The 23938-nt window shown below is 37.2% G+C and overlaps 1 protein-coding gene across 1 annotated transcript in view; it reads left to right on the forward strand.

Annotated features, from left to right (window-relative positions):
* LOC150080869 (voltage-dependent calcium channel type A subunit alpha-1-like) overlaps positions 1–23938 on the forward strand; it is a 1489217-nt gene that overhangs the window by 1145198 nt on the left and 320081 nt on the right. The window lies entirely within an intron of this gene.

Here is a 23938-nt window from a genome sequence, read left to right on the forward strand (position 1 = left end):
ATTAAAACATTATTAAAAATTATTAAACCTTAAAATTCGGTGTTCATTGAAACTGATATTTTTATTTATTGTATTAATTGTTTATATATTTTGATAAATATGAGGGACACTCTAAAACTAATATCTCCAAGTATTTTTCCTGCTCATGCATACAAATTGTAACAGTGTTGGATGAAAATTTAAATGTTATTGCCAATATTCTTCATTTCAACACTGCATGCTAGTTAGTAGGATGCTATTCACTTCCTAAATGGAGAGAATATTTCTCCCATTGAGATTCAATGATAGTTGAAGAATATTTATGGGAATATGACTGTTAATGCCATCACAGTTAGGCAGTGGATTAGGTGTGCTAGTAATGGTGGTAATAATATGAAGGGAATCCAGTGATCAGGCTGTCATCGCACTGCATTAGTGTCGGAAAATGAGGAGTGGATAAACTGATTTGTGAAAACTTATGCATGTGTGAGAGACTTTAGTGTATAGAAAACAATTCTTGATTGCGTGCTAGTTGGGTTCCATGAATGCTAGTGCCAGATAAAAAGGAGCCAAGAGTGCAGGATTGCACCAGTCCTCATTATCCAAGGAATGGTAATCATCTCTATGGATAATGATTTCTTTGAAAGTATTGTTATTGAAGGAGCACCCTGGGTACATCACTATTAAATGAAGTCAAAATGGCAGTCTGTGGAGTGGATTCACTGATGAAAATTCAAATCTTAGCCATCTGCTGGAAAATGTATTCCATTTTTAGGACATGAGAGTGATTATCCTTGTAGGTTTCTTGGGACAGGAACATGTAATAAATAAGGCCCACCATGTAAAAACAGTGAAGAAGATGAAGACACAAATTGCAAAAATGAGGCCATTCTTGTTCGGAAAGAGAAATTTTCTTTTCTCTTTCAGTACAACAATGTCCCATTCAAGCATCTGGACAAGGGAGAACATTGCAGAATTTGGCTGGACCATCAAACTTTCATATGTTTATTATTATTATTATTATTATTATTAGCTATATGGTGCAAGGAAGCCTGAGGCATAAGCTGCACCAGCCAAAAAAAAAATTCTTGAGTTACCCTGAGAGAGAGAGAGAGAGAGAGAGAGAGAGAGAGAGAGAGAGAGAGAGAGAGAGAGAGAGAGAGAGAGAGAGTCAAAAGTAGAATGGAATCACCAAGAAAGAGAAGAATGATGATATCCAGCTAAGGACCCTGGGTGTGCCAAGCCCATACTCACCAGACATGAGCCCCCTGGGGTTGGCCCTATAATGGTGAAGATGCTGTTATTGTGGCTGTCAAAAATTGGCTCTTAGAAGGCTAATAATAACTTTTATGAGAGGGGATACAAACCCCTGTTCAGCATTGAAGAAAAGGTATACAAAAATGGTGGTGAATATACAAAAAAAAATAAATAAATATAAGTTCTTAAAAACTTTTAAGTGTTATAACACACAATTTAAATTGATATACCTACACTGGTTTCCAAAAATATATATGGAGGTATTAGTTTCAGGGCAACCCTTGTATTTTAATTTGAAGAACCTCTTGTTTCATTATTTTCGAATTTGACTATATCTATAAAAATTATGTAACATGGTTTTAATGAACTTTGTCTTAATTTTCATTTATATTATTTGATTTCAGTTTTCAGACCAAATCAGTTTTGGCTTGGAAACTGAAATGGAATTGAAAATAGATATATTTTTTTAATAATTTGACAGATCTAGAGCACCACACTGTTTCCAATCATTACTTCTTTCTTTCCTCTGTAAGAGTTAACACATTCACTATGTTGATGTGTTTAGTGGTAACTCAAGTATTGCCATGATGCCTATGAGGACTATGACACAGCACCCAGTGTGCCATAACAAATACAGGTGGTTATTCTTAAGTGGTCAATATATATGTTTCTAAAGGCACATGAAATAAGCTGCTCAATTCTGTCAGTAGACTGACTGAATATTTCTTAGTGCTGGAAAATGTGTTCATTTTTTTTTGTTTCGAGCTCAATGTACATTTTTATTTTTATTTTCTTCTTATGATGAGGTTTAGTTTATGTGCATAGAATAAACTTTTGATAAAATTTTGAGGTTTGTTATGATTTACAGCAGTCAGCCAAAAGTAAGTATTCACTTTTTGCTATGAATTCTAGACTTTTATTTATGAATTTTCAGACTGTTATTTCTCAACATTCCAAAAATTATGGTGCATTAAACAGGATCTCTCAAATATAGGTGGTGGCAGATGTGGCAAACTTAAAGTCATATTTAAAGTATACTAAATGGCACCTATGAAATGCATGATGGGTTCCATTAATTTGTGTGTAAATATGTTATGGTACTTTATAAAATACCAAAAAGAAGAAAGGAATATTAAATAGTAGCATTTTTGAGATGGTAATCAGAAAATGCAACAATATGCAATTCTTACTAAGTCCAGTAAGTATGTACTTTTTCATCAAGTGTAACCTATATGTAGAAAACAACTTCTCTAATATTTAAGGTTGATGAACATAGATATGATAGCTATAATAGTAGGGAGAATTTATATAGGCACATCAAGGTAATGTGGGTGAAATGTATGTAAAGAGGGCAACTAACAAAAACTTTTAACTGCCCAATAAAATATCTCTGTCACTATAGTGCTTGAAAGAGTTTTTGAATTTTATTTTCTTTCAGTGTAGTTGTTTGTTTTGAAACACAGGTGGGTACACTGAGAGCTTTCACTCACAACAACTTATTAACACACTACATATGCATGATTACTTCATTTCTTGCACTGATTTGAAAAAAAAAAAAAATGGTATCCTGACTTCTTGTTAAGAATTTCTGCAATAATAATAATCACAGGAAAATTGAAAGAAAATAGTAAATTATGCAGTTGGAGGCATTTTTTGAGAAAATACAATAACAATTTCTTAACAGGGTGATCCATTATTGCAATTACATCTTTTATTATCCAATTACATCTCTATTATCCATTCCTGTCAATTGGTACAGCCTCATTAGCATTAGTAGAGCATATTATGCAAGAAAGCAAGCTTATGCAGCATCAGCCAAAAAAAAAAAAAAAAAAAAAACACTTCCACTTTGATATAAAGTGGAATACCTGTCCAGCTGAGCCATAAATTTATTTAGGCTATCAAGTTCCATAACAAGGGATGGAAGTCTGTTCCACCAACCAAATACCCACTGGCTAAAGGCAAATTTCTGCGCATCTATCGTACATCTGTCTTTCCTCAATCTAATTTATGCCCTCTCAGGTGATTATTCTGAACAAGAGGAAGAATCGGCATTGAGCATGGTCAAACCATTCAAGGCTTTATACACCTCTATCAGATCACCTCTCTGGTGCCTAGTCTCCAGACACTGTAATTTACAGAACTTAAGCCTTTGTTCATAAGAGCAACCCTTTGTTCCATTCACTAATCTTGTTGCCCTTCTTACGCAGAAAATTAGTTTCCCAATACAGCACTCTAGCGCTGCTCACTCGGTAAACAGATGGTAGGTGTTATCGGCCTGGAGCAAAGTTGAGAATGATATATTGAGTGACAGGTAAGCGTGTCAAACGATGTGCTGATTGGTGCACAAACACAACACAAGATAACATCGGTTTAGTATCACTTTCGCACATGCCCTAACTTTTTTTAACCATTACAGTATTTTGTAATGGTGAAAAAAGATCAGGTTACCTCAACTTGAAATCCATGGGTGAACCCCTCCCAAAGTGGAGGGGCTAACCTAACCTTTTTTCTTTAGAATTAGTCATATTTAGAAATACATTCATAAAAAAATAAATTTTTTTATGACTGTATTTTTATTTTCTTGTTCAATGATATGCCCTAATGATGAAAAAAGGTCAGGTTACCTCCACTTGAATCCCATGGGAGATTGAACCCCTCCCAAAATGGAAGGGGGTAACCTAACCTTTTTTCTTTAGAATCATGGGTGGATTAGCACAGAAATTGTTTATTAACAAAATATTAATTTTTTATTAGTGTACTTTTATTTTTAAAGACACTCGTGCAGATACACACGTATCATAACATCAATCAGCACCTTAAAAGATTCATCCCTACTATTAACTGTTCACTGTTCATTACAAAACTATTATGCACCGTTCTTTATTGGTAAATACACATCATAATGCCAACCAATGACTACACAGAAGCTTGTTGTCTGTCGTGCCCACCACCAATCATTTCATCGTTTGTTACTCCTACTTGTCAATCAATATATCCTTCTCAATTTCTGCTCCAGACCGATAACACCTACCGTCTGTTTACCGAGCGAGCAGTGCTAGACTCGGTGTCAGGAAACTAATTTTCCGCGTAAGTTATCCGACGTTTCTCGTCGTTCTCGTGCAGGCTTTCTTTGCCTTAGCCCAAATTTATTTTTGGTATTCAGTTCCTTTGTGACCACATCATAGTATCCAATCAAATTGGTCAGACAAGACCTCCCTTTAACAAACCCATGCTATATCTTAACTATTAGTGCTGTCTTGTCTGGATGATCCTGCAATGCTTCTTTAACCAATGACTCCATTATTTTCCCCAGGACACAAGTTAAACTAACAGGTCTATAGTTACTTGTGTCGTCTTTTGAACTTCCTTTTTGAATTGGTATTATATTTGCACACCTCCAGTCCATGGGAACCTCCCCTGAGTCCAAGGAAGCTCTCGTAATTATGGTTAAGGGTTTTCTTACTTCCTTTGCTGCCTCTTTTAATATAATTGGATAGATCCCGTCCACCCCAGGTGCCTTCCTTATGTTTAACTTAAACAATTTCTCCTCCACTTTGCTCTCAGTTATTACAAAATCACTTAGCTCCCTGTTAGAGTTTGATCAACTTCTGGCATTACCCTCATTGAATAACTCCTCATGTGTGAATGTAGATGCAGAATACTCATTCAGTTTATCAGCTACCTGAGCAAGATCATTAATAGTGAACCCATCTACATTAAATGGTCTCATCTGATCCATCCCTTTCCTTCTAGAGTTTACATAAGTAAAGAACTCTTTTGTTTTTCTTTGTATCCTTTGCCAAAGTTTTGTTGTGATTTGCATTTGCCTGCCTAACCTCCTTTGTGACTTGATTATAGACTAGCTTATATCTGCCATAGGCTTCTATGTCACCCGATATTTTATACGCATCCCATACAGTTTTCTTCTCTGCCATGAGCCTCATTAATTCATCTGACATCCATTTAGGCCTAAGCCTTGAACAGTATTTCTTAGTTGGATTGAAAAGCCTAGTAGCCTCCAAAATTAAGTCCCTGAAGGCTTCCCATTTAGAATTCAAGATTGGTAACATCATCAGTTTATCCCAATGTACAGAATTTAAAAACTGTCTGAGACCCCTGTAGTCACCTTTATGAAAGCAAATGCTCTTCCCTTTAGCCTTGATTGTGGTTACATCTTTAATTAATTCCCACATCAGGTGATCACTGTCACCCAGTGGTTCCTTTATCTGCAAATTCTTAATGCATGAATAATCACTGCTGATAATCAGATCAAGAGTATTACTCCCTTTGGTTGCCTCTCGAACATGTTGCTGTAGAAAACAGTCATCCAATAAATCCACAAAAGTCTTGCTAGTGTGCGAGTGACCAACCCACAAATTCCAGTCAATCTCTGGGAAATTAAAATCCCCCATTTTAAGACACACTGATTTACTGGCCCACTCTAGTTCTCTGCACAACTGCTCATTAAACTCATCAGATTCATTTGGCCTATAACACACCTACTCTCATTTTCTCTTTCCCAGTGCTTATGTCACACCAAGCAGATTCAGCATTGTTTTGTCCACCAACGCCAATTGGATGCACTTCCTTAGATTTTATGTGTTTCTTAACTAACAGCATAACCCCTCCTCCCTTGTCCTCTCTATTCATTCTGTACACCTTGTACTGGGCACCTCCATAGCCAGGTGGGCAGGAGTAGCAGTGCGTAGCACACGCTTCTTGATTAGACTGGGGTTCGAGCCCGTGACCACCAAATACGGAGGATGCAGAAAGGTCAGGGAATGACCACCGCATATCCCCGGAGCAATATGGCGTCAGTTGCTGATGCTCCTAAAAACCAAATAACACCTTGTACTCCCCAAATTCCAATTCTGCACTGTTTACGTCTGTGTGACACCACGTCTCTGATACCCCGACAATATCTGCCTTTGAGGCCTTGACTAGAACTTCAAGCCCATCAAATTTATTAACTATACTCCTAGCATTGGTGTACCTGCAAGTATACATGCACCTGTTTCTACTTTTATTTACCCTAACACATCCCATGTATTTACTTATTCCACAATGACTCCTGCCAGTCCTAGAATCTCTATTGCCTTGCTTTTCAGGTTGCTGCTCATTCTAATAGAAGCAGTGCAAGAATCACTTGCCTCTGCCTGCGGCCACTGTTAACCTTTAATCTGTGTATCCCCCAAAGCTAGCAGTTTTCTGACCCACCTAACAGTTCCTCGATAGCATCAGCAAATATCCTTGCACCCTGTCTATTTAAGTGTATGCCATCCCTTTAGAAATGGTCGTCTCTCCTGTGCAGACCAGGCTGAAAAAAATTGTACCTCTTGAGCCTTGCATAATCTGTCCAGGCCCAAATTGATCAACAAGGCTCTCATCATATACCCCCTCTTATCATGTCTGGGTAGAATTGCAGACACTTTCACATTCAACCCTAACTCGTGACTTTTTTTGAACATTGACCTGTACTTGTTGAGTAAATTTGCAGATCGCTTACCCTTAATGTCATTAGTTCCAACATGTATAACAAAATTTTCTCTTCATAAAATAGTTATAAAATCTCATCATCTTCATTTGATTTGTCTTCAACATCATGCTGTTGTTTAGTTTTTATCAGGGATTATGGGTGGACTAGTATCCAGCTGGGGATATTGTGCATGGAAATCTGAGATATCAGTTGTTAAGTTACTGCAGTAACACCTAGAGTTCCATTTCAGGAATGCATGCATTATTTAAGTTGAGAATTAGAGGAACCTTGGTTTGTTTCCAAGGGGCTGTGGATTTGTGTTGTTCACTTCTATGTTGCCTTTTTTGGGAAGTAAGGTTTTCCAGTGTCCATTTCCTCTTCTGAAAATAGTTCTAGAATCTCATCATCTTCATTTGATTTGTCTTCAGCATCATGCTTTCTGATGTTGTTTAGGTTTTATCAGGGATTATGGGTGGACCAGTATCCCTCTGGGAAAAGCAGCTGGTTTTATGGTTATAGGTGTATTACTGCTTTACTTGGTTTATGTGGAGCTTGGTTTATTGTAAGGACAGCCAATATTGACCTAGCCCATTGATCTAAAGATTCCCTGGATAGAATGGTTACTTCCATTTGAGTGGCAATTGATGTTCTTTTCAGGTTGCCTGAGCATAAGTTTGCTTGTCTGTTTGGGGCTGGGAGGGACTTTTTGGCTTCTTGATAACTTAAGTTATGCTCAGGTTTGTATCATATCTCTGTTTTTCTCATTTCCAGTTGGGATGCTCTTTGGAATAGGCAGGATGTTCTTGCCTGCAGTTCAGACATTTAGATTTGGCAGTGCAGTCAGTTTGGTTGCATGCAGTAGATCCACATGTGGAGTAGAAGCTTCTCTGCAGACTGCTTGCAAATGCCCAAACTTCTGGAACTTGTAGCAATGCAAGGAATTTGGAATATAGACTTTAACATGACAGTTTAGGTAACCTGCCTTGATCATTGTTGGTAGTGTGGGGTTATTGAAGACAAGAAGTATGTTCTGTGTGGGAACTAATGTATCTTCTTGTTTTGTCCTGATTTGTCTCACATTAATCGTTCCCTCTTCTTGCAATCGTTCCTTTAGTTCCTTTTCTGATAGATTGATCAGATCCAATTCAGTAAAGATACCTTTTGGTGTATTCAGGGAGGCATATGGGGAACCAATGATGTTCCGCTGAAAGTTGTGAGGTTTTTAACTTCTCAGATTGTCGAGCGTTTGCAACTTCAACTTGTAAGTTCCCTGATGTCAGACAATAAAAACTACCTTTGGAGTTCCTGTTGCACTTTCTAGATATTTTTGCAGTATAAAAGGAGAAATTTCGCCAATAGGTTGGTATTGTGTTGAATGAATAATGAGGAAGGTTGGATCATGAATTCTGTGTACGTCAGTCTTTTGACATTTTGCTGAGACAGAACTAGGCTCCTCATGTTTGTGACTGTAATAGGTTGCAAACATGAGGAGCCTAGTTTTGTTCACAGAACTGTGGATTCCCAGAAATCCACTGGTCTGTGAACCCAGTGAATTTCTGGGAATTCAAATCTCTTTTCTCCATTTTGCCCTGGAAGGGAAAGTTTTACCTCTCCAGGTTGCTGGCCCTGCCACTTGGAGGCAGGAGCACTGCCACCTTGTCTCCAAGTGGTAGTGGGCTGGTATTAAGTACAGGAAAAACAAATAGGGAAAAAAAATGTTTACTTTCCTTTCTGATCTAGTGGAGTACTTTCTTTAATATGAGCCTTGAAGAATATATGTTCAGTCTTATGAACCACTTAATTTCATGAAAATTTTTACATGATATTGTATCATGTGAACGTTGAGGACCCAACCAGATTACCACAACTTATCCAGTTTTAAATTTCTAGCACCGTGTGCTCAGCAAAATAAAAATGCAGTGATAATGGCACCAAGTACTTAAATGGATGTAGCCCAATTATTATCCTTCTGTAGTCTTTGCTCTTCAGTTTCAGTGCAGTTCTGTATGTGTTTTATCACTGAATTGTCTACAAATAAGTGAAATTTACTTACCACACAATCCATACACATATTTCTTCTTGCATAAGGAGTTGGCCAGGGTTATCAAGAATTATGTTCCTTTGTAATGCACATCCAGCTGAAGGACCACCACATTTTATAACTTCCCATATGTGCCCAGATTTTGACGTATGTTTGCTGCCCAGTGATAGCCACATTGTTTTTACGATTATGATGCCACGTATTATAATCTACAATATCACAATGTACAAGGATCGGAACTATTATTTTCACTATTACTAGCCTAATTGGATTCCTAATGAAATTAATTCCTAATTTCATTAGGAATCCATGCTTTTAGGGTAAGACCATGAGATCACAGCATTTTAGTAATGCAATCGAACCAGCACTGTAAAAATTGTTAAATACCTTTCACATATAAAGTTTCACCCAGACTAAACTAAAATGGCACGGCACAATATATATAATAGGTACTCCTACTACAATTTATTACAATCTACAGAAATGCAAGTCTAATGTCAACAAGTATTTTCTTTCATCTTCTCAACCTTCAACCCACACATAGTACTATATGCTACAGGTTCTGATGCATTTCCTGTTTGTGGTTAAAAAAAAAAAAAAAAAAAAAAGTAATACATAAAATCTCAAAACTAGTTGCCCCTCCCCCCCCCCTTTTTTTTTAGTATTAGCATTAGTCTTAGTAGAGGTATACGATGCAAGAAAGCAAACTTATACAGCATCAGCTAAAAAAAAAAAAAAAAAACACTTTCCATTTCACCCATCCATTCTCTCCAAAAGTTTGTCCAGTTCTTCCTTGAATTTATTTAAGCTATAAACTTCCACAATGACAGATGGAAGTTTGTTCCAGCAATCAACTACCTGCTGGCTAAAGGCAAATTTCCTCACATCTATTCTGCAACTGTCTTTATTCAATTTATTTTTAAACCCCTCATGTTCATAGTCCGAGAAAGAAGAAGAATCCCATTAGCATTGAGTCTGCTCAAACCGTTCAAGGCTTCATACACCTCATTCAGATCACCTCACAGGTGATCTTCAGAAGCTGGAGTTTCCAGATTCTGCAATTTGCAGAACTTAAGCCTTTCTTGGTACGAGCCCTCCTTTGTTCCCCTCACCAATCTTGTTGACCTTCTCTGTACTCCTTCTAGCAACTCTACATCCTTCCTAAAATGAGGCCTCCAGACCTCTACGCAGTACTCAAGGTGTGACCCTACCATCACCTTATACAAAAGTATAATATAACCTAAACTCCTGTATATTATTGACAAGACCCCATGACCTGCTCTGGCAGCCTGACTGCACTGCTCAGAAAACTTCATATCTGACTGCACAATTACCTCCAGGTATTTTTCATTCTCCACTATCCTCAGTGTTGTACCTTTCAAGCAGTTCTGTATACAAAATACAGGCAAGCAATATATAGAGAAACTATATGCCCAGCAGCAAGGTTCTTCTGGCATGGATAGCCTCAAATAAACTAAAGCAGATTAAGCCTGTAATCAAACAATGGCAATCCAGTCTTCTCAGGGTCCAAAGAGTGGAATGTGTTCTTGCTTGGCTCCACATGATTCACTGTCATCTGACATAACTTTTCTGCTGAAGGTAGAAAACCTACCTATGTGTGAGACCTGTGAAACTATTTTTACCATTATTCATATTTTTATAGAATGTCCTGTTTTTACCAGTGCATTGCTTCTATGGCTTTTAATAGTCTGGCTGAACCATTTACACTCAGCCATATTTTAGATGGCTGGGAATATTAAAAAGATTCTCATGTTTTTAAATTTTTAAAAGTTGAATAATTTATACACATGTATTTAAATTTATCCTTTTATATATTAACCCCAGGGGCTCACATCTGGTGAGTATGGGCTTGGCACACCCAGGGTCCTGAGCTGGATATCATCATTCTTCTCTTTCTTGGTGATGCCCTTCTACTTCTGACTCTTGTTCTCTCTCTCTCTCTCAGAAATTTTTTTTTATCTGGTGCAGCATAAGTCTCACAATATGCTACACCAGCCAAATAAATATATAAATTAAAATTTATATACACATCCAAAAATATGGTGGGATGATGAGTGCAGTTAAGCTAAGAAAGAAAAGAAACATCTTCAGTTACATGTGCTAATCTTTGATTGCCCTGCAGTAGGGCAATCTCCCACTGTTCATCAAAAACTTCCTGCATGAATGGAATGGACTTTTCAGTTTCAACTCCATAACCATTTATCCCATAAACTTATCAAAGAGTCCCACTTTATCTTAAAAATAAATTTGATAATTCAGAACCTACCAAAAATAACCTTTACCACTATGTATGCAGATGGCCTTAGTGTCTGCTGCCATTCCCTGAATACAAGAATCATAGAAAGACAGCTGCAAGGTGTGATGACAAAATTTTTACTTGGACCAACGAAAATGGCTTCCACCTCTTATCTCAAAAGATCATTGGGCTCTTTTGTAGGAAATACAACCTACACCCAAACTCAGAACTCCAGTTCGGCAATCAAATAATTCCTATATTTTCTGGCATATGCTTCTTAGGTGTAATACTTGTTAAAAAACTTACTTTCCTCAAGCATATTAAAAATCTCCAGATAGCATGCCTAAAGAAAAACTAAATATATTAAGAGTGCTATCTGCCACAACGTGGGGAGCCAGCCGATTTACACTTACCACCATGTGATTTTTCACTCTCAACATGGAGAAAAAATTCCCACTCCTGACAGAACATATTACAATTGCATGCATCACTAATAGTCCAATATGCACAGCTCATTCCATTGTATACAGATGGATCTAAAACTGAGAGTCACATTGGTGCAGCTACAGTTTTCTGCAATATCATTGTAGCTAAGAATATTCTAGTTGAATGTAGCAGCGTTACTGTAGAACTCTGTGCAATCCACAGCTTTAAATTTTGCATGGTCAACATACTGCTCACTGTCATATACACAGATTCAATTAGTGCAATTCAATCTATACAGAGGAAGAAAAAGAATGCCAATCCATTACTCATATATCTTTTGGCTGGATCCTTGGTCATTGCAGTATCATGGAAAAGAAGCATGCCGATTTAGCTGACAAAACTGCAAGTAATACTATTCATACTTCCTTTAATTTACCATTCTTAGATTACAAGTTTATTATTAAACAGTGATGTGCAAAAAATTGGCAAACAAATCTGAGAAAACAAAACCAACAAGTTATTCCATGTAAAGATAAAACCACCTGAAAGCATAGAAATCCAGCATCAGAGACAATAGACAAGAAGTTATACTTTCTAGACTGTGGATTGGTCACACCCACCTAACTCATTTGCATCTACTTAAAGTCACTTACCCTCCAAAATGTTCAAACGGTAATACACAGCTCACAGTTCAACATTTACTTATTGACTGTCCCATACATAACAGAGATAGACAGGCTATCTTTGAATCATTTTCTACCATAAGTCTGCCTCTCACATTAGTATTAGTACTAGCAAATGATGCTTGATATCATCAGCATTCCATTGGAATCTGACAATTCCACTCTCTGAACTTGGTCATTATTTGGGTTTAGTGTATATATTAGTCTGCTTAAAAGAGGTTAGGGCTTTTTCTTTTCAGTCATAGATTTATCTTTTTTGAAGAAGTATGGATACCTTTCTGTGTCCATTTCTTCTTCTGCAAAGAATTCCAAGACTGAGTCATCTGTTTTGTTTAATTGTGGTTTTCCCTTTATCACTGGGTTTTTGTAGGGAGTGGATTTGGAACTACTGATATCAGAGTGGCAGCTGACTGGTCTTACTGTGTGGATTTTTGTAACCTTAATAAGTAAATTCTTATTTGGGCTGTATATTCATCTCAGTTTGTGTTTCAGTGGAATTTTGCATGATCTCACAACCTTATGATTGTATGAAGGTTTGTTGCTGTTTATAGGTTTCACTATTTTTGCCTCCTGATATGTTCAGCTCTACTTTTAATTTTTGCATCTCCTTTTCTTCTTTTCACCCCTAGAATGCTTCTGTTTATGTAGTGTGCTCTCATTGGCAGTTAATATATATATAATAATGTGGTACAAAGGACCCCAAAACAGCCATTTTGTGGTCCTTTCATCAACATGCAAGGGCACCATGACTTGCCATTTGTGAATGTTTGTATTTCTGGCAATGGAAGAACCTAAGTGGGTTAGGTGCATGTGGCCTTACTGGGCAATGCAATTACCCAGCTGTTGGTTGTTAAAGACTTCAGTGAGTTGAAGGTAAGGATGGAATTTTGTAATAGGGACTAGGTTCCCATCACTATACACAATTATTCATTTAGCAGCTGCAACTTTTCACACTTGAAACTTTTAATTCAGATCAGATCTGCTCTTCAGGCACTTCAAGAAGGTCTAATTTAGAGATCATGCCACAAGATGAGTTAAGTGTCTTAGGGGGCTATTGCTGTAATTGATATCCTCCATTAGTTCAGAGGAGTTCTGATTATTTTCACAGTTCATTTTCATGAGGACATCCCCAGAATGCAGCCTTCCAAACACTTCTGGATAAAGAAGGGTGATATTTTCCATATGGGCTTCTTAGGAATTTAGGTGGTGGACCTTATGTGTCTTTTGTTCTGGGTCTCTTTGCTATGGAGCTGGTATTCTTGTTCCTGACATTATTTTCTGGTAAGGGCCATGTTGGTATCCCAGAAGAAAGATTTAGATTATCAGGATTCGTGAGAAGTTTTATTTCTTTCAATGTGCAGACTCCCCACCCACCGGACTTATGCTCACTACTTGGCAAGCAATAAATGTGCTTAGTAGTGGGATGTCAAGGCTACCCAGATACCTGCATCTCCACCAGCCTGAATCCTGCCACTTGGACCATAAGGGCTGGGGTTTGGCTTCCACACAGTAGCAGGTGAATATGTTAGCCAATTGATCCTGGGTGGGGCCATCCCAGGATCATCTGTCTTGTCAAAGCAGGAGCAGGAGTGGCATATCTGTCCCCCCTCAACCACCGGGATCGCCCTTCTGAGTTCCCACAGTCATAGCACAAATATGCTGGATTTCTATAGTGTTAGCCTAAAACCTAGGCTGTGGGCTTTGGATCCCAGTGATGCTGCTCATCCTGAAGACTAGAAGCAGCACTGGAAGGTGCCCTCACAATGTCGAGGGGACAAAACTAGACTTAAAACTTAAAATTATCATTTATTTGAGAATTAACTTTTGTTCTTGTATGTGGTGCTTCTCCTTGAACCTTTAGCCAAAATCAGACTTGTGGTGCAGTAGAAAGAAGAAGCCCTCCTCAGGCAACAAATGCGTGTGTAGAAGAGTTGCTAGGGTAAACACTGGCATCATATTCTAAACCTGTTTTTTAAAAATAAACAAAAAAAACTACTCACTTTTCTAGTTTATGACATACAACTTAAATTAAAATTTGCTGTCAGTTGTCATCAGCAGTCAATGAGATACATACATCCTGGAGTTTGGAGTTTGATTGTCAGCAGATTGCTAAGTCATATCATATTATGGTATGATATGATTTGACAATGCCTCAGTAAATTGAATTTCCCATGGGTTCTTAAAATTTAATTAATGATAGCATAACGACATAAAATACTGCCACAGACCAGTTTAATACAGATAATAACTGGTCTTTAGATAGTGTGTAGTTGTAAGCAAACTTACAATTATATATACTGCTCATTGCCAAGTCATTTTTTCTCTTATAGATTATCTAATTCTTTATTGTAATGATATGGTCTGGTGATTAATGTGTGTACATGTGATGTGTAATGTGTGTGTGTGGCCACAAATAAAGAGATTGTGGGTGCACATAGAAAGTGCACATGTTGTGAACTCTAGTGTCAAACATCCTGTTTGTTTTTATTTCCATATGTAAACATTCACAATGAATATGTAAACTCTTCTTGTCTCAGCTGTCATGAGAATAAACTGAATTTTTTTATTCGCTTATTTATTTTAAAAAATTTCAGAGACTTCATTTACAAAACATTTTTTCTGGGCAGATGTATTCTAGATAGAGAATTTAAATTATGTGTATATAAAGGAATGCTTTTTTACTAAAAAATAAATAAAAATAAATAAACAAAATGAATACAAGTGAGCTATAGCTAAACAATAATTATAAATTAATTGATACAAGAAAGGTGTAATAATAGGTTTCATAGCTCATTTGAAAGAAAATTTAATTGGCTCGGATGTATTATTAAGTAGAGTATGTGGACATAACTCTACTTAACTATGATGGAAAGTTGAGTTATGAAATTTTTCTCTGCATACTGCTCAGAAAAAGATAAAATAAAAGAGTTCTTTAATGTCTCAAGAAGTGTAGTAGAAACTAATGCTGAAAGAATAGTCTTGATTGGAAATTTAAATAGGGTAGGAAATGAAAATTACTTTTACAGAAGTATTTTAGAAAAATTTGGAGGGGAAAAGAGGTAGCCTAACAATTATAGGATATATATTTACATATACTCATTTTGTGTACATGTTGTGTGTTGTGGTCACAGGCAATGATATAACAGTTTTGCTAACAGGAGACGAAATTAGGTAAGTAATTAGGATACAAAGATACAAATAGACACTTCTGCCCTCGTATAAACTAATAGCTCAGAGTATGGAAAACAATTAACCAGTAGAAAAGTGAAAAGTATATTAGTTTATATGAGGGTTGTAATGCCTGTTTCTATTATATGATGGCTGTAATGCCAATCGTACAGCAAAACTGCTGTACCATTGCCTTTGACCACAAAACACATGTATATACAAAATGAGTATATACAAGTAATATTACCAAGCTATATCTACTTATCTCTCTTAGAGATAAGTAGATCTACCCAATAAAAAAAACCAAATATATACAGAAAAATCTCATAAATAGCATATAATATATACAGGGTAATTCACTACCAGTGCGACAAACTTGCAGGAGGTGTAGGGTGCACAAAGACGAATCGGAATCACATAGCATTGCAGGGTCCGAAATGCCTTCATCATGCGGTAGAGGACGTTGAACGGGAGGTCGCGTGAACAGCAATAATTTGCGAACCAGTTCCCAAGGCAGTAGGATGGATGAGTATTCAAACGTTGAACTGGCTGACATGCACCTCGCGTATGGAGCTGCGGACTGTAACAGGCGTGCCGCTCTGCATTCGTACCAGGAACGTTTCCCGCACAGGCGTGCTCCTCATCATACGATTTTCGCACGTGTGCACAGAAGGTTATGTGAGACTGGTTGTTTCACGAGAGGTACCATGAATCGAGAGCGAATGACAAGGACGCCAGACAATGAGGAGAATGTCCTACGTCTTGCAGAAGGCAATCCGAGTAAGATTACTCGAGTGATAGGCCAACGACTGGGTATTTCCCAATCCACTGTATGGAGGATACTGTCAACAAACCAAATGAGTTCATACCATCTGCAGCGCGTCCAATCATTGGAGCCTGCGGATTATCCACTCCGAAGGAATTTTGCTACTTGGTTTCATCAACAGAGTGTGGTAGACAGTGCATTTGCTGCATCCGTATTGTTCACGGATGAGGCAAGTTTCACAAGAGAGGGAACCTTCAATCAACATAATGCCCATTTGTGGGCTTTGGAGAACCCCCATGGTAGGCGAACACGTGCAACTCAACGCCGTTTCTCTGTCAATGTTTGGGCCGGCATTGTTGGAGACCACCTCATTGGACCGTACCTTCTGCCCCCTCGTCTGGACGGTAGGGCATACTTGATCTTTCTACTGCAAGTCCTGCCCGAACTTATTGAAAAAGCACATCTTCCTCAGTTGCTGCACCGCTCAATGCATTTCCAGCAGATGGGTCTCCCCCACATTACACCAATGACGTCCACCAACACCTAAACGTTACATTTGGACAGCATTGGATAGGTCGTGGTGGTCCGGTTCATTGGCCTGCTAGATCGCCGGACCTATCATGCCTGGACTTCTTCTGCTGGGGTCAAATGAAGACATTGGTGTATGAGACCCCCATTGATTCAGTTCAAGACCTCATCGCTCGCATCTCTGTAGCTGCCAGGAATCTTCCAGAACGTTAGGGATTCCTTGCGGCGGCGCTGTGAAGCCTGTGTGACTGCTTCTGGTCGAACTTTCGAACACCTTCTGTAGTATGGCTTTTTGCCAATGTAAAACTTGTCATTAAAATGATTTCTGTTACACTAACGAGTTGCTGTTTCTGTTCTTTTTCTTTGCTTTGTTCACGCGACCTCCCGCATGACGAAGGCATTTCGGACCCTGCAATGCTATGTGATTCTGATTCGTCTTTGTGCCCCCTACACCTCCTGCAAGTTTGTCGCACTGGTAGTGAATTACCCTGTATATATATATATATATATATATATATTGTCATTGAATTTTTTATATTTATGTGTAAGCAGAAAAATGTCCACACTACAATTTTTTTAATTTTATGCACTTAACAGTTTGAAAAACTTTAAAATGAAAGTAACTTATATATAGTTTCATGTTTATATTTTGTTAATAATTTTTTTTATTTTTTCAGCAGAATTAATTGGGTTTGTTTTATTGAAAATAACATGTAAAATTACACATTTTAAATGTTCAAATTTTTCATTAAAAATAAAAAATTACATTAAAAATATCATTGCATTTCATTCAATAGAAGGTCAAACATTAGTATACTCCAAGCAGAATCTGGGGGAAGGGGGAGAGTGGACTTTTTTCCAGAAATAAAAAAGAAAGTTTAACACCTATCAGGTGCAATATGAGAATGTTTGTTATGATTGGTGGCGAGAACACTGCTGTGTTAAATTTATTTTATACTGTGAAGTCGAGAGGTAAGTAAGAAATAAAGGGATTGATCAAAAATTAGAATCTTCAGAAATGAGAAACTAATAGGTGAAAACAATGACAATACCATACACTGAGTGATCACTGAATTATGACCACATACTTAATACTTTATAGGTCCTCCTTTTGCCCTCAGTACAGCAACTATTTGAGGTGGCATTGATTCAACAAGACATCGGAAGCATTCGGCAGGTATTGCCAACCAAACTGTGTGTAATGCGGCTAGCAATACAGGTATGGAGGTGATTGGTATATCCAGATGCCTGATATGCCTTTCCATAGTGTCCCACAAGTGCTCTATGGGATTGATATCGGGGGGAGTTTGGAGGCCAAGCAATATGCTGGAAGTCAGAACTGTGCTCCTCAAACCATTCCTGTACATCAAGTGCCCAATAGCTCAGCGCATTGTTATCTTGGAAGACACCATCACCATTCGGGAAAAAGTGTAACATAGCGGAGTGCACACAGTCAGCAAGCAGTTGATGATAGCGGAGACCAGTGATACATTGTTCCACATGCACCAGGGATCCAAGTTCCTGCCATTGAAACATGCCATACACCATACAACCACCTCCACCAGCCTGCACTTTTGATACCATGCATGATGGATCAAGAGCCTTGTGTTGTTGATGCCAAATCTGTACATGACCACCATCCACAGTGTGGAGTAAATAAAGTGATTCATCTGACCAGCACACCTTCTTCCAGTTTTCTAACATCCAACTTGCATGCTCTTTGCACCAGTTGAGTCTTTTACGCCAATGAACCTTTTAGGAGAGAATGCTGTAGGGGTCGTCTGCTGGTATAGACCATATGTGTGAGCATGCGACGCATGGTCATGCCAGATATTGTTCCAGGTTGGCCCATGTTGTATTGGGTAGTCAACTCTTCAACAGTGCTGCGCCAGTTTGCCTGTATGAGTCATCAGACCCATCTCTCACTTCTAACATCAACCTTTTGCTGACCTTTGCAGTTTTGCCGTCGGGTCATTGTTTGACCATTTTGATGCCAATCCTGGTACACTTTAACAGTGGCAGCTCTCGAACACCCCACCAGTTCAGCTATTTGGAAAATTGAGGCACCAGCTCATCAAGCTCCCACAATCTGTCCTTTATCAAAGTCTGATAAATCCTTCCTTTTACCCATCACGCTCTGAATTTTGCTACCTACTGAACGACTGACACCTTATCAATGCTATGTAGGTCGACTAACTGCACATTCCTCATACCTCACGTGGACAATGGGTCACATTCAGTTTTCATAGGGGTGGTCATAATTCAGTGATCACTCAGTGTACATTACATGGCAATACATTCAAATGAGGAAATAACTAAGGGTAACAAACATTCATTCAAAGGTAATTTGAAGCAAACTAACATGATGTGGGCACAAAAAGGATGGGAAAAGGAGATTAACTAAACAGATATTTAAACAAAAATTAATGGTATTAATGGGAACACATGGGAAGATCAAGAAGAAGGTGAATTTATGGTGTCAAGCAAGTATTAAAAGAAAGAAGGCTTATGCTAGCTATGGCTAAAATTTATAGTTCAGAAGCACTGATTGCTACCACCATAACGATCCCACCCCTTCCTGATTTTAAACATATTTGCATATGCATATGGACATATTGTCTTCACCATTTACATCAATTCACATGTAACAACTTGACTCCCATTGCACTGATTTTCATGAAATTTTATATTTTGGCCTTCTAAAAAGTTTTGTCAAGCCACTCCATATTTCATTAAACTTGGACCAATAAAAATCAACCAATTATTATTTGGTTTATTTCCATGCAAATTGTATAAAGGTTCTATAAAGTTATAATCTCGGTAATTAAGTGATAAGGAAATAACTATATTCACTTCTACTAATTATAGAAAATTAAAAAATAAATAATTTAATTTAATAAAAAAAATCAAATGCATCTAAAATGTAACACATTGCATACATTAACTAGTTTATAACTATGTTTACAATAATTTAAGAAAAATTTAGGGACCACCCTTCACTGACCAGACTCAGGTGGTTTGCATCCACTTAACCCCTCATTTTGCATGACCCTGGTTATACTCATACTTTTTTGCAAAAAAAAAAGAAAAAAAAAAAAAGTGTTCCTCTCGTAACATTTTTTTTTATCAAACTCCTTCAATAGCAAATGTACATTAGTTGCTGATCTCAGTCTACTTCGGTCTGCACAGAGAGATGATCCTGTGTCACTGAACTTTGGATATAACTTTTAACTAATTTTAATTTTTAAAATGGCCTTTCTGCACTTGAAACTGTCATCAGAAACACTGAAAAACAGTTTTCAGTACAAATAAAATATCTGGAACACTGAACAATAAAATATGATTCACAATTATGAGTTGGCTATGCTTAATTTACAAATTACAGTATGTGCATTTTCCAGTTTGAAAGACAAAAAATATTTCATATTGTATTATTTACAGTGCAATAAATATTTCTAAACTAACAACTAAACTTTTAAGCCTTGTTCAGAGACCAGGCCATACTTGTGAGGGACCTAATCATGCTGTATCTCTACCCACCAAATGAATTATTGGGGGAAGGTGACCAGTTAGGGTCAGGCTTGTAGTTGCAAGAGGACCCAGTAAACATGTAGATTAAGGCCCATCAAATACCTCACTATTGGCAAAGCTGAATATGTTAAATATTTAAATAATGGAAAGGGATGGGGATTACATACCAGACAAGTTGTAAAATACAGAAACATGATCTTTAAACATAGAAATAAGACAAATTAGTAATGTAAATTATACATATAAAAATAATGTATAAAAATATGTAAGTGTTTAAGTTTCCAGTAATCCAAAAAAAAAAAAAAAAAAAAACTGCCATATGGGGCTTGACATGCTAGAAGATAATAAGGGTTATTTATCAATAGAAGGGTGCAGAGGAGGTAAATGCCATGAAGCTTGATGAATTGGAAGTAGAAATCTGCTTTAAAAATTCTGTGATTAAAAGCTGATTCTCACATTATTTTTAACTTATTTGAATTCTATATAAAGTAATAGATCAGCTATGGGATTTCAGCCCCACATCAAACACAATAATCTCAGGGGCTCACATCTGGCTTGGCACACCCAGGGTCCTGAGCTGGATATCATCATTCTTCTCTTTCTTCGTGATTTCCTTCTATTTCTCTCTCTCTCTCTCTCTCTCTCTCTCACACACACACACACACACACACACAGGGTAACTCGGGAATTTTTTTTTGGCTGGTGCAGCATAAGCCTCAGGCTTATGCTGCACCATATGGCTAATAATAATAATAATAATAAGCCGTGTGAACCAGTACACTCTGACAAAAACAGGCGATTCTCCAAAAATCCCCAAATCAAGAAAAACATTTAAAATTTTTTTTATCTTTTTCTAGTATTTCTTTGTAAATTTAAAAATATCGACATTTAAAATTTGTATGGTTAATATAAAGTAGGTTATTTTTGCTTGGGGTCTGTAATCAAGGGGCCTACAAGGAAATGGCCTCGTGTCTCATTGGTCCCTATTTGTTTTAATGTAGATACTGTTCAAGGCTTAGATTTAAATGGATTTCTGTTGTACTAATGAGACTTCTTGCAGAGAAGAAAAATGTGTGGGATACATAAATTATCAAGCAATACAGAAGCCTACAGTATATATAAAAATTAGTCTGCAATCTAGTCACAAAGGTGGGTTATGCAAGCTAAGGCAGATTACAAGAATCTGGAAAAAAAAATGCCAAAACAGCAAATACTTCTTTACATATGTAAACACTATGAATCACATTGATCCACTAGATATGAATGGTTTAACTAGTGATGAACCTGCTCAGATTGTTGACAAACTAAACAGGTGTTTTGCATCTACATTCACAGATAAAAGATTTTTTAGGGAAGGTGATGCCAGAATTGTATCAAATTCTAATCGGAAGCTGAATGATTTTGTGATAACTGAGAAGAAAGTGGAGGAGAAATTGTTCAAGCTAAACACAAAAACACGTTAATGTTTTTGTGTAACATGTTAACGTGTTAAAAACACGTTAACATGTTACACAAAATTAAGGTTACACTTAATTAGGGTTAACGTGTTTTTAACACGTTAACCCTAATTAAGAGAGCATCTTTGGATCCACGGTAAGTCCTTATGGACTCAATATGTGCAAATATATCCCCAATTCACAAAGTTGTATCAAAGGATGATTTGAATAATTACGGACATGTTATTTTGATTTTTATTCCAAGAAAATAATGGAGTAACTGGTTAAAGAAGTAATACAAGACCATCTAGAGATATACATTTATACTGTGGCCACAGCATGGATTTGTTAAGGGGTGGTGTTTGTCTGATCTATCTGATTGGATACTATGGCACTGTAACAAAAGAACTGGATGTAATAAATAATTTTGACATCATATGCTTAGATGTCACAGAAGTTTTTGATACTGTTGCACATAACAGACTACTGTACAGATTGCAGCAGTGTGGCATTAAGGTCAAATTACTGCTGTGGATGAAGGGAAGGTTGAGTGAGAGAAGACAGAGAGAGTTGTTATTATTATTATTATTAGCCATATGGTGCAAGGAAGCCTGAGGCTTATGCTGAACTAGCCAAAAAAAAAAAAAAAATTCCTGAGTTACCCTGAGTGAGAGACAGAAAGAGAAGTAGAAAGGAATCACCAAGAAAGAGAAGAATGATGATATCCAGCTCAGGACCTTGGGTGTGCCAAGCCCATACTCACCAGATGTGTTATCATAGGCACTGCTCTTGAATAAATGTAGTGGAGTGCCCCATGAGTCAGTGCTGGGCCCACTGTTGTTTTCAATATTTATTGATGAAGGCCTATTGTCTAAATTTGCAGTGATACAAATGTCGGCAGGTTGGTTAGTCACAGTAATCAGGGTACACTACTAAAACAAGGTCTAGACAAATTAGGCAGCTGAGCTGAGAAGTGGTTGTTGAAGTTTAACATTGACAAATACAATGAACTTCATATGGGTAGTAGTAATTCCAGTTTAATGTACCAGTTGAGTGGTACCATACTCTGGAGAAGTAAAGAATATGTGGGGGTAATTGTGCCATCAGATATTTTTGTGAGCTGTGCGGCTGCCAGAATAGGTTATGTTGAGTCTTGTCAACGATATGCAGAAATTTTGCTAACAATGATAAGAGGTGATTATCCTGTTGTATAAGTCAATGGTTAGGCAACATCTTGAGTACTATATACAAGTCTGGAAGCTTTGTTTTAGGTGGGATGTGGATCTGTTGGAATGGGTGCAGAGAAGTGCAATAAGATTAGTGAGGAGAACTAAAGGGTGCACTTACCATGAAAGGCTTCAGTTCTGCAAATTGCAGTGTCTGAAGACCAGATACTTGAGGGGATCTGATTGAGGTTTGAGGCTCTGAATGGATTGAATAAGCTCAGTGTCAATGGAATCCTTCCTCTTGCTCAGACTATGCACATGTGGAGGGGGGGGAATAAATTCAAATTGATGAAGGTGGTTGCAGGATAGATAGACATGCAGAAATTTTTCTTCGGTCAGTAGGTAGTTGATTGTTGGAACACACTTCTATTTCGTGTTGTAGAAGTTGGCAGTTTGAATAAATTCAAGGAAAAAATAAACAAACTGTTTGATGGGATGGATAGATGATATTGGTAGTGTAGCTTTTTTTTTTTTTTTTGGCTAATGCTATACAAGCTTGCTTTCTTGCATCATAGTAAACAGAGCATAATTTTTCACCATTACTATTAAACAGAGCAAGACATTAGTAATGCTAATACTAATCTTGCCCTGCTTACTACCATAACTTCTGTAGAGTCATTATTTACAGAAATTTGCTTCTGCCAGTATTGTTAAATGATCATGAATAATAATTAAATAATAATAGTTTTACCGTCAAATAAACATTATTTATTGTGTTTTTGATAATTTGGTAAACATAGCTACAAAAAATTTATTTCTTTAGCACTTTATACCACATTTTTTGAGTGAAATTTTCCTTAACATTTCTTCTCTAAATATTAATACTTTTCTCAATGTGTGACCTGAATATTGACACTGAATTCCCAACTATAATTCTGTCATCTATACTATGTAGCACTGTTTTCTAGTTGAGTATCATAAGTATATCAAAAATAATAGCATTTTAATAAATAATTATGGTTAAGTATTAGTATTATGATTATTTGTCATTATTGCATCTATCTTTGTCAGGGCTGGCCACAAGTATGTTCATCCGGTTCTGTCGAACAGGGCCCTGTGCTCAAAAGATCTAAATAATAATATCATCCTCATCTTTTCCGCATTTCTATCAATGAGTCTACTGCTGTCTTAATGTCTAGTTACCACATTATTGTCACTCCA

The sequence above is a fragment of the Mastigoproctus giganteus genome, chromosome 9 (assembly GCF_048544385.1).
Source record: "Mastigoproctus giganteus isolate SK-2022 chromosome 9, ASM4854438v1, whole genome shotgun sequence".
NCBI classification, from domain to species: domain Eukaryota; kingdom Metazoa; phylum Arthropoda; class Arachnida; order Uropygi; family Thelyphonidae; genus Mastigoproctus; species Mastigoproctus giganteus.